The sequence below is a fragment of the Podarcis muralis genome, chromosome 2 (assembly GCF_964188315.1).
Source record: "Podarcis muralis chromosome 2, rPodMur119.hap1.1, whole genome shotgun sequence".
Classification (NCBI taxonomy): domain Eukaryota; kingdom Metazoa; phylum Chordata; class Lepidosauria; order Squamata; family Lacertidae; genus Podarcis; species Podarcis muralis.
In genome coordinates this window covers 83243832-83252295 of record NC_135656.1, presented here as the reverse complement: position 1 = coordinate 83252295, position 8464 = coordinate 83243832, and positions in this window count along the sequence as shown.

Here is an 8464-nt window from a genome sequence, read left to right as displayed (position 1 = left end):
AACCTGGTCCTCTCTTCCTCTTCCTCCTCCTCTCCCTGCACTCACGATCCTCTTTTATAGATGCTCCATCTGGGTTTGTACTCTATAAACACAGTAAAGATCACATCTGGTGAAGGAGAGCATTCCATTTAACAGTCATCCCTGCCCTAACACCAGCAGAATGGATTCTTTGCATCTTTCTTCACCGGGTGGATTCCACTGCCTGAACTGACTTTTGTAGGATGGGAGTTGGAGGAACAGAGGCACTCAGCCTAATAGGCAAAATAGAAAAGGACAAATTGCTGGAATTGGGTGGCATCCCCTTGAGAGTTCTCAAACTCCCCTATGAGGAAAGGTTGCAGCTTTTGGTACTATTTAGTTTAGAGAGGCTTACCAATCATGAAACTCACTGCATGGCTTGGGATCAGTCACTTTTTCTCAACCTACCCTGCATCACACGGTCGTTGGATAAAATGGGAAGGGGGAGTGTTATCTCCTAGCAGGGAAGGTGAAATATAAAATTAATGATACATGCATACATTTGAGAAGACTGTTTTCAGAGGTACATGAGGAATTGCATCATCAGCTTCCTTTAGGGGGTAAGCTTGTGTGCTGCTGTGGGAGAGACCCCAGCCTCCTCTCGCCTCTGGTTCTTGAACAAGGAGGAGTTGTTGGGGAAGGCCATCATAGGGCTGGCTGGAGGAGGCTGCACCGAGAGATTGGGAGCTATGACTGACTGCTGCTCTAGAACCAAGCTCGCTGAAGCTATGAGAATGGCAAGGAGAAACACTCTTGGAACATAATGTTCTACACCCCCTCCATTGAAAACTCCAGGTGTAAGTATGTGTTCAAGAAACCATATTTCTTAAAGAAACTAGGCTCCACTGTCCCTCAATTTTGCCAATGGAAATACAATCCTGGAAGCGCCTGGAATCTTGCTGCTGCTTGGCAGAGATTAGGAGTGGCATGCAACCTTTGTAACAGTATTATAACATGCAGAATAACTCTATCTCTGCTAGAGATTTCCTGCATCCTGCCCTTTCGCACATCACTGACACATGCTACTTTGCAGCATGGCGACAGCACCCAGCCAAAATTACAGCTCCTTCGCTGGCTCCATTTTTACACTGATTGTTTTCTTTGCAGGTCACGGGAGTCTGCCATTTCCCAGTGCCCATCAGTGAGACTTGCAGCGCTGCTGCTATCACCATTTTTCACATCAGCAAGCAGCCTGTTGACTTCAGCCCTCTAATGGAAGAGCTCTCTGCCCAACAGCAGCCGAGCCTTCCCTGCAAATCCAACCCAGTTTATTCTACAAGGGATCAGGGAGAGACACAATCTGTGCACAGCCCCTGGAGCCCAGCACCGATACGCTTGTGCTGGGACCAGGGAGCATTTCTTTGTGCAGCTGGCATGATGCAGCTTGCCCTGGGTGTTCTTCCCTTGAAGGCTGGTTCTGTTGATTTTTGCAGTGTTTTGGATGAATGCCTGCTCCAGAGAAGATGGAAAAATGAGAACTTTACCCACCCTGCCCCTTACTAAGGTGAACCTCTGTCTGTCACCATGGGAACCCCTCCCATATAAAGCCCCATCTGAGATGACCTCATATCTCCTCCCAAATAGGCAACTGTGCCACCCAGCTCAGCTGTTTCAAGGGCAGCACATCTGGCTGCACAGCCAGGGGGTGGGCACTGCTTGGGGTTTTCCAGGCCTGCTGAAAAGGTCTGGCACCTGTCATTGCCAAGTATTCATTAACACCTTTCTCGTTCTGTTTTTCCCCCTTCCCCCCAGATCTGTTTTAGGATCTTTTCCCATTAATGCCCAAGTGCTGGTCATAGCAAGGAAAAGGTCTGGGAGCGTAAGCTACAAATGTATGGTGGTTAGATCAGATCTCACAGCCGTTAACTGTGAGGTCACTGACACAACTGCGTACGAGGTCATGCTGGGAAATGTTTGCATCCAATAAATGCCGCTGCCAAACCCTGCACATCTGGAGTCTACATACACAAAGGAAGCAATGACCCTGCCTGCCAGGACAGAGAAATATTTTGATATTAAGAAGCCCAGATGCTCCCTCTTCTGCCATTTGTTAATGTTGCGGATCAGAGCAGGGGGAGAATGCTAGTGGTAGTAAGTGCTTTAGTACCAACAAAAGGGGGAAAGGTTGGAAGAGGAAGAGAGCACTAGAGAGATTGGTATTGATCTAGAGATACAGAGCAAAAGGCCTCAAGCTTTTGATTCATCCTGAATATTAGTGTGCACCAGATGCTACAAAATCATCTTCCGCTTGCAACAGTCACATCCATGCCACACATTTAAAGCAGTGGATTCCTGAATCCTTGCTGAAATGGGGTTCATAGGCACTGTTTTCTACATTCTTTCCCATATTTACTGATACTTACAAACAAAACAGATCTTTACCACTCACCAAGGCACTGTTTCCAGCACCCTTTACTGTTCCTGAAATTCTTTAGGGAAAACAATGACTGTTAAGGTAGCGTGGCTTTAAATGTGGGTGTGGCCAAAGGGAACAGCAAGCAAAAACAGTGTGGGATTTGGTTCTGATACTTGCCAGATAGATGCTTATTGGCATCAGCACCAGTCACATTTCAGCGGGGAGGACATTCCATAGCTGAGGTGCTGCTTAAGAACAGGACCTTCACTTGGTTCATAGAGAGTTGGATGGGAGTCTGAGGGTCATCTAGACCAGGGTTTCCCAACCTTGGGTCTTCAGCTGTTTTTGGACTACAGCTCCCATGATCCCTAGCTAGCAGGACCAGCGGTCAGGGATGATGGGGATTGTAGTCCAAAACCAGCTGGAGACCCAAGGTTGGGAAACCCTGACTTGTCCAGCCCCCCACAATGTCACAAATATAAGTAACTACACAGGCAGCAAAGTCCACCTGTTGCCTCCCGCACGATGCCCACAAACTTGGGGGGCGCAATTATTTTGCCAGGCACTGCCAATACACATGGAGCCACTGTGCGCATGCTAATGTGTTTCAGGTTTGTGTTGCATTCTACCCCCTGCTATCCGAGGCAGGGACAGCTCTCCCCTGTACCAATCAAATTAAGAATACAGGTAGGTGGAGAAGATCCAATGCAGCCGGAAGGGTGCTGAGCGACAGCCCTTCTCCTTTAATCTCAGGCAGCTCTTTGTGGTGGAAGGGTTCCTTGAGGACAAGCAGTGCTTTGTAGCTATGATGAGCATCAACAGCCATTCCCAAGTGGGGAGGGGGTGGTAATTTAATTCAGGTGAGGCAATTACAGACAATTGGCTGCTATGGAGTGTCACTTGGCAAGAGATGAGAATTCCAAGCAGGTACTTCTCACATATCAAAGGACCAGCTTGTTCTAAAGGGGAAAGACTCCCTGCACATCCTACCTTACAACTTCCATTGTAGACCTGGGAGCTGAAAGCACTTCAATTACAACCCCTGTAAAACCATTCACCCTGAAAACAAGTCGAAACAATGAGCTAAACCCGGGATTGGGAGTTCCCCCAGCAAGCAGTTGGAGGAATGCTTGCCCTGATCTCCTGTTTTCCAGCTTGTGTGTTCTTGACTGCTCTAAAGAGGTGGTTTTTATTTATTTTATTTACTTGCTGTTAAATTTATAGCCCACCCTTCCTCCCAAAGGAGACCAGGGTGGCAAACAAGGGGTAAACTCTAAAAACTGCTTATAACAATCCCAGTGCAGATGCAGATCTCAACTTACAAGGCTTGCTGGGAGAGGAAGGTCTTCAGCATCTGTCTAATATTCAAGGGGAGTTCGAAAGGGCAAACACCACAACACTAAACGCCCAATTCCTAATTTGTGCAGAATGGACCTCCTGATAAAATGGTGTCTGCGGGAGGCCCTCACCTGCAAAGTGTAGTGATCAGTTGGGTACATAAGGGATATGATCTTTCAGGCATCTCAGCCTTAAGCTTTATAGGAGTTTATACCCCAAACCAGCACATTGAACCTATCCTGGGATAGATCAGCCAATGCCATTCTTTCAATAGCAGAATAACACATTAGTGATATCTTGCCACCACATTTTGCACCAGCTGCAGCTTCTGAACTGACTTCAAGGGCAGCTCCACATAGAGCGCTTTGCAGTAATCCAGCCTGGAGGTTACCATCGCATGGATGACAGTGGTAAGGTTATCAAGGTCCAGAAACGACTGAAGCTGTCTTACCAGCTGAGGCTAGTAGAAGGGACTCCTAGGCAGAGGTCACTTGGACCTCCAGCAACAAAGATGGATCCAAGAGCATGCCTAAACTATGAACCTGCTGTTCCAAGGAGAGCACGGCCCCATCTAAAGTAGACAACTGGCCAATTATCCGGGCTCAGGAAGTTCAGCACCATCTGGAGGACAACAGATTGGCTGTTCTTTCCCACAGTGCATAAGCACACAAGTGTGTAAGGAGCAGCAAACTAAGAAGCTGAAGGGATACAATGAATGGATCGGTCAAAAGGTACCAATTGATGTACCTGCACCATTTTCAGAGTACGGTGGGAGGCTTGCTAGGTTTGGATCAAAGAACCAGTTTAGCTTGTGTTAATATACTGTTAGAAAGCCATTGTTTGGAGAAAACACCTGATGGTAGAAAACTACCTAGGTTCAAAGCTTCACAGATTTCATCGCAGGAACAATCCCGCATTGTCTGCAGGAGGGATCAAATAGGTCACTGAAGCAGCCGTTTATAATTTGTCCCATAGAGCATTTCTTCCCCTCTTTTGTCCCCTGTTCCAAACAAGAGGCAGAGGCATGAAAAGAAAAGGTGTGCAGGAGAAAGCAGGTGGCCTCATGTTTTTCAAGAAGCAGGGGAAGAAAAGTATGCAAGGTAGAGTAGTTATGCAAGGGTTTGAACATGCTCTTTTCCAAATCTGAGATTCATTCAGATAAAAGCTGTCCCTGAATGAACGGAAGAGCTGAATTGGGTGGCTCATTTAGCAGAAGCAGTGTGCCAGCCAGTTTAAAGTTTCGTCTCCTCCGGGCGCTGAATTCTTGAACCAGCAGGAGCAAGTGCTTGGAGACCCAGTGACTCAGCAATCCACTAGGGGATGATCAAAATGCAAGCCCCCAATAGGGCTCCAGGCAAGATTCCACTGCAAACGGAGAGAAGGAAGCAAGCCTGCATTTCTATGTCAGCATGTCCCCAGTAGCAACCCCTCTGCATCCCTAACTCAGATTTATGCACAGTTGCTAGCTGGTGAATTCAAGCAATGTTACTTGCATTAGGCTGGTGAGCAGTATAAGGCCACAAAATTCAAGCTAGTATGCGTTGGAAATTATGCAAACCTTGGCTGGTTAAAGCTGAACAGGGTGCTTTGTGTGTGCTACATTCCTGCAATCAAATATAAAATGTTACCTCTGTACTGTGTCCTGAAGACAAATAGCAATACAGTGGTACCTCTGGATATGAACGGGATCGGTTCCGGAGCCCCGTTCGCATCCTGAAGTGCACGCAATCCACATCTGCTTGTGTCACGATTTGCTGCTTCTGCGCATGCCGTCATTTTGACTGTGCATGCGCGAACGGCAAAACCCGGAAGTAATGCATTCCGTTACTTCTGGGTCACTGCAGAGCGCAACCCGAAAACGCTCAACCTGAAGCAACTTCAACCCAAGTTATGACTGTAGTTCAAGTCAACTTCTTTAAAATGGCATGCATCTCCTTATCTGAAAAATGCTACCAGTTGCTGTCACTGGACACCAGTTAGCATTCTGAGAATGGCAACTAGCAATTGGCTGCCTTCTGGCAACTCAGTTCTGTTAGATCATCTAAAATGAAGCAGCTATAAGCGTTTGAAACCAATATTTCCAAAGTCAAACAGATGGGCATGATTTACGAACGGAAGTCGCTGGCTTGGATTTTAGGGTAAGTTGGGGTGTGTGTGTGGCTTGGCGGCAGCCAAGATGGACACACAATCCTATTTTGCTCCAGTTCCCAAGACTTCCTGGATCAGAGGAGAGCTAAAATCATTACTCGTATTTGCTCCTAACGTGGAACTGAAGTGAGAGGATGCAACAAAAGGTTCAAACATGGCAAGAAGAAGAAAAGTAAGTTGGCTTCCCATCCATGCAGGAAAGAGGTCTCATTTGACACTGCACATAAAACTGATGAGGCAATAATGGTGCAATCACATTGAGCAAAGGAAGGAAAAAATGGCAAAGAAGACCAAACTGAGTTGTCAGGTGCAGAGGAATTGGTTCAAGAAATTCAATGATTGATGAAGAGGACTGGGTTAATGCCTTGAAACTGTTTATGAAAGCATTTGCATGCAAACGCTTTCTCTCACACCAGGGATGGTTAAGGAGGCCTCAAGTCTCATTTTAAAAACTCAGTCCTGGTTAAATACATTATCTGAGGCAGTCAGAGACCTACAGATTCGGCTGGAAGGTCAGCAGGATCAAAACAGGTGGCTGAATATTTTATTGAGGGGTGCCCCACAGAAAGAGGCGAAGTTACCCATGGTCCATGGGTTGAACCCAGCACCCTCCAACTTGTCATTAAATAAAATTAATTTTGACTGCTTCAATAGTCTCCTGCTGTAGTGCCAAAAGGTTTATTGTGGCCAAAAAAACCATCCATTTTTAATTATTTTTTTAAAAAAAAGATTACCAACAACACTTGCTAGTCTCCTGCCGTAATGCCAAAAGGTTTGTACTACACCCTCACCCAATTTCCCCCCAAATGTCCCTTTAAAAAAAAAAAGGTCACACCTACTTTACCATGTGGCCCTTAATCATGAGCTAATGTGGCCCTTGACCCCTCCAACACCCCCCAAATTAACCTCCCCTGTCTTATGTCAGGATGCCTAAGGGAAGGTAGGAGATATCCTGACAGCTGTAAAATGACTGGTCCACTCCTCCACCTCAGCTCTGAGACCATTTGTATGGCCATACATTTTGTTCACCTAGTGCTGTACAAGAAAGATGCTGTAATGGAACATGCCAACCGGGAGAAAAAGGATTAAGGCAAAATTATACCCATAAACTAAGGTGGAATGGTTTATTGGCCCTGGAAGTTAGTTTTTAGATGTTCAGCAGCAGATTCAACGAGCCAGAGCTTGCAATGACAGTTTCAGTACAAATTACAGCAAGAACACTTTAACAATTTCAAACTTGCCTAATAAACCGAAGGTTCAGACACCGATTGTAAATAAACACCCAGATTCGGCACAAATGGTTTATTTATTGGATTAGTCTCAAGTCCTATGACTAACTCCTGGAAGCTCTGACATTATTCCTAAACCCACTTGTCAGGGCAACGTCTAGAAATGAAATGGAACTTCCAAGGATACGTAACCCAAGAATAAAACATTAACAGTGACTGCGCGGCAAGAGTTTAAAAGTAATAAACTAGTGCCACCTTGTGGAGAAACTTTGCTGGATTCACTGTGGGATTTAAAAGGCACAAGAGAAGCTGGGCTTTTAGAAATACATGTTCTGCATATTCCTAGCATATGAGAGATACTGAATTTGGAGGTTTGCACCTTCTGATCCACATAATCAATATATGAATAACCCCCTCTCCCGATATGTGGACTGCCATCTAGTCGAAACAAACCACCAAATGCAAAGCCACTGAATAAGTCCACTGTGAGGGTAAAAATTATTGATGATTCGATAGTTGCAAATTCCTAAGTGAACTATCCCAATCTGTGTACTGCTAAAACTAATGATTGGCTTGCTGCTTCTTCACCTGCTAGATTCCGTACTGCTCTGAATGTTGTGACAATTCTTAGTAGTTTGTCTCAAAATGTGTATCAAAATTAAGTTCTGGAGCAAATGCGTATTTAAATATATATTATGGGAGGATTTTTTAAAAAAACTTTTAAATGTGGAAATGGAACAATCTTATTATTTGCGTAAACTGCTCTGGGAACACAGCTGAGGGCTATGTAACAATATTTATTTTAAAAAGCATTGGAGAAAAACATCACACCACCACTCTGCTCTCTAGGTAAAAGGAAAGAAGTGCTTCCTTTCCTCTAGTAGCAGGGAAAGGGGCAGCGGCAGTAGAAATCCATGTACAGTGGTACCTTGGGTTACAGACGCTTCAGGTTACATACACTTCAGGTTACAGATGCCGCTAACCCAGAAATACTACCTCGGGTTAAGAACTTTGCTTCAGGATGAGAACAGAAATTGTGCTCCGGCAGCGCAGCGGCAGCAGGAGGCCCCATTAGCTAAAGTGGTGCTTCAGGTTAAGAACAGTTTCAGGTTAAGAACAGACCTCCAGAACGAATTAAGTATTTAACCCGAGGTACCACTGTATCCACATGCCACCTTCTCCTTCTTCCTGCCTATTTGTTGTATAAAGCCGGAATGAAGCCTCACAGTTTCCCACTAAGGCAAAAACACTAATTCCTGCTTGCTTAAGGCCTTCCCCCTCCCTTCCCTGTGAACGCCTTTCACAGGCTAAAGCAAAGCGCAGGTCACAAAGTTTTTAAAGAGGTTGTTGCGAGGGTTAAACGATACTGGAGACA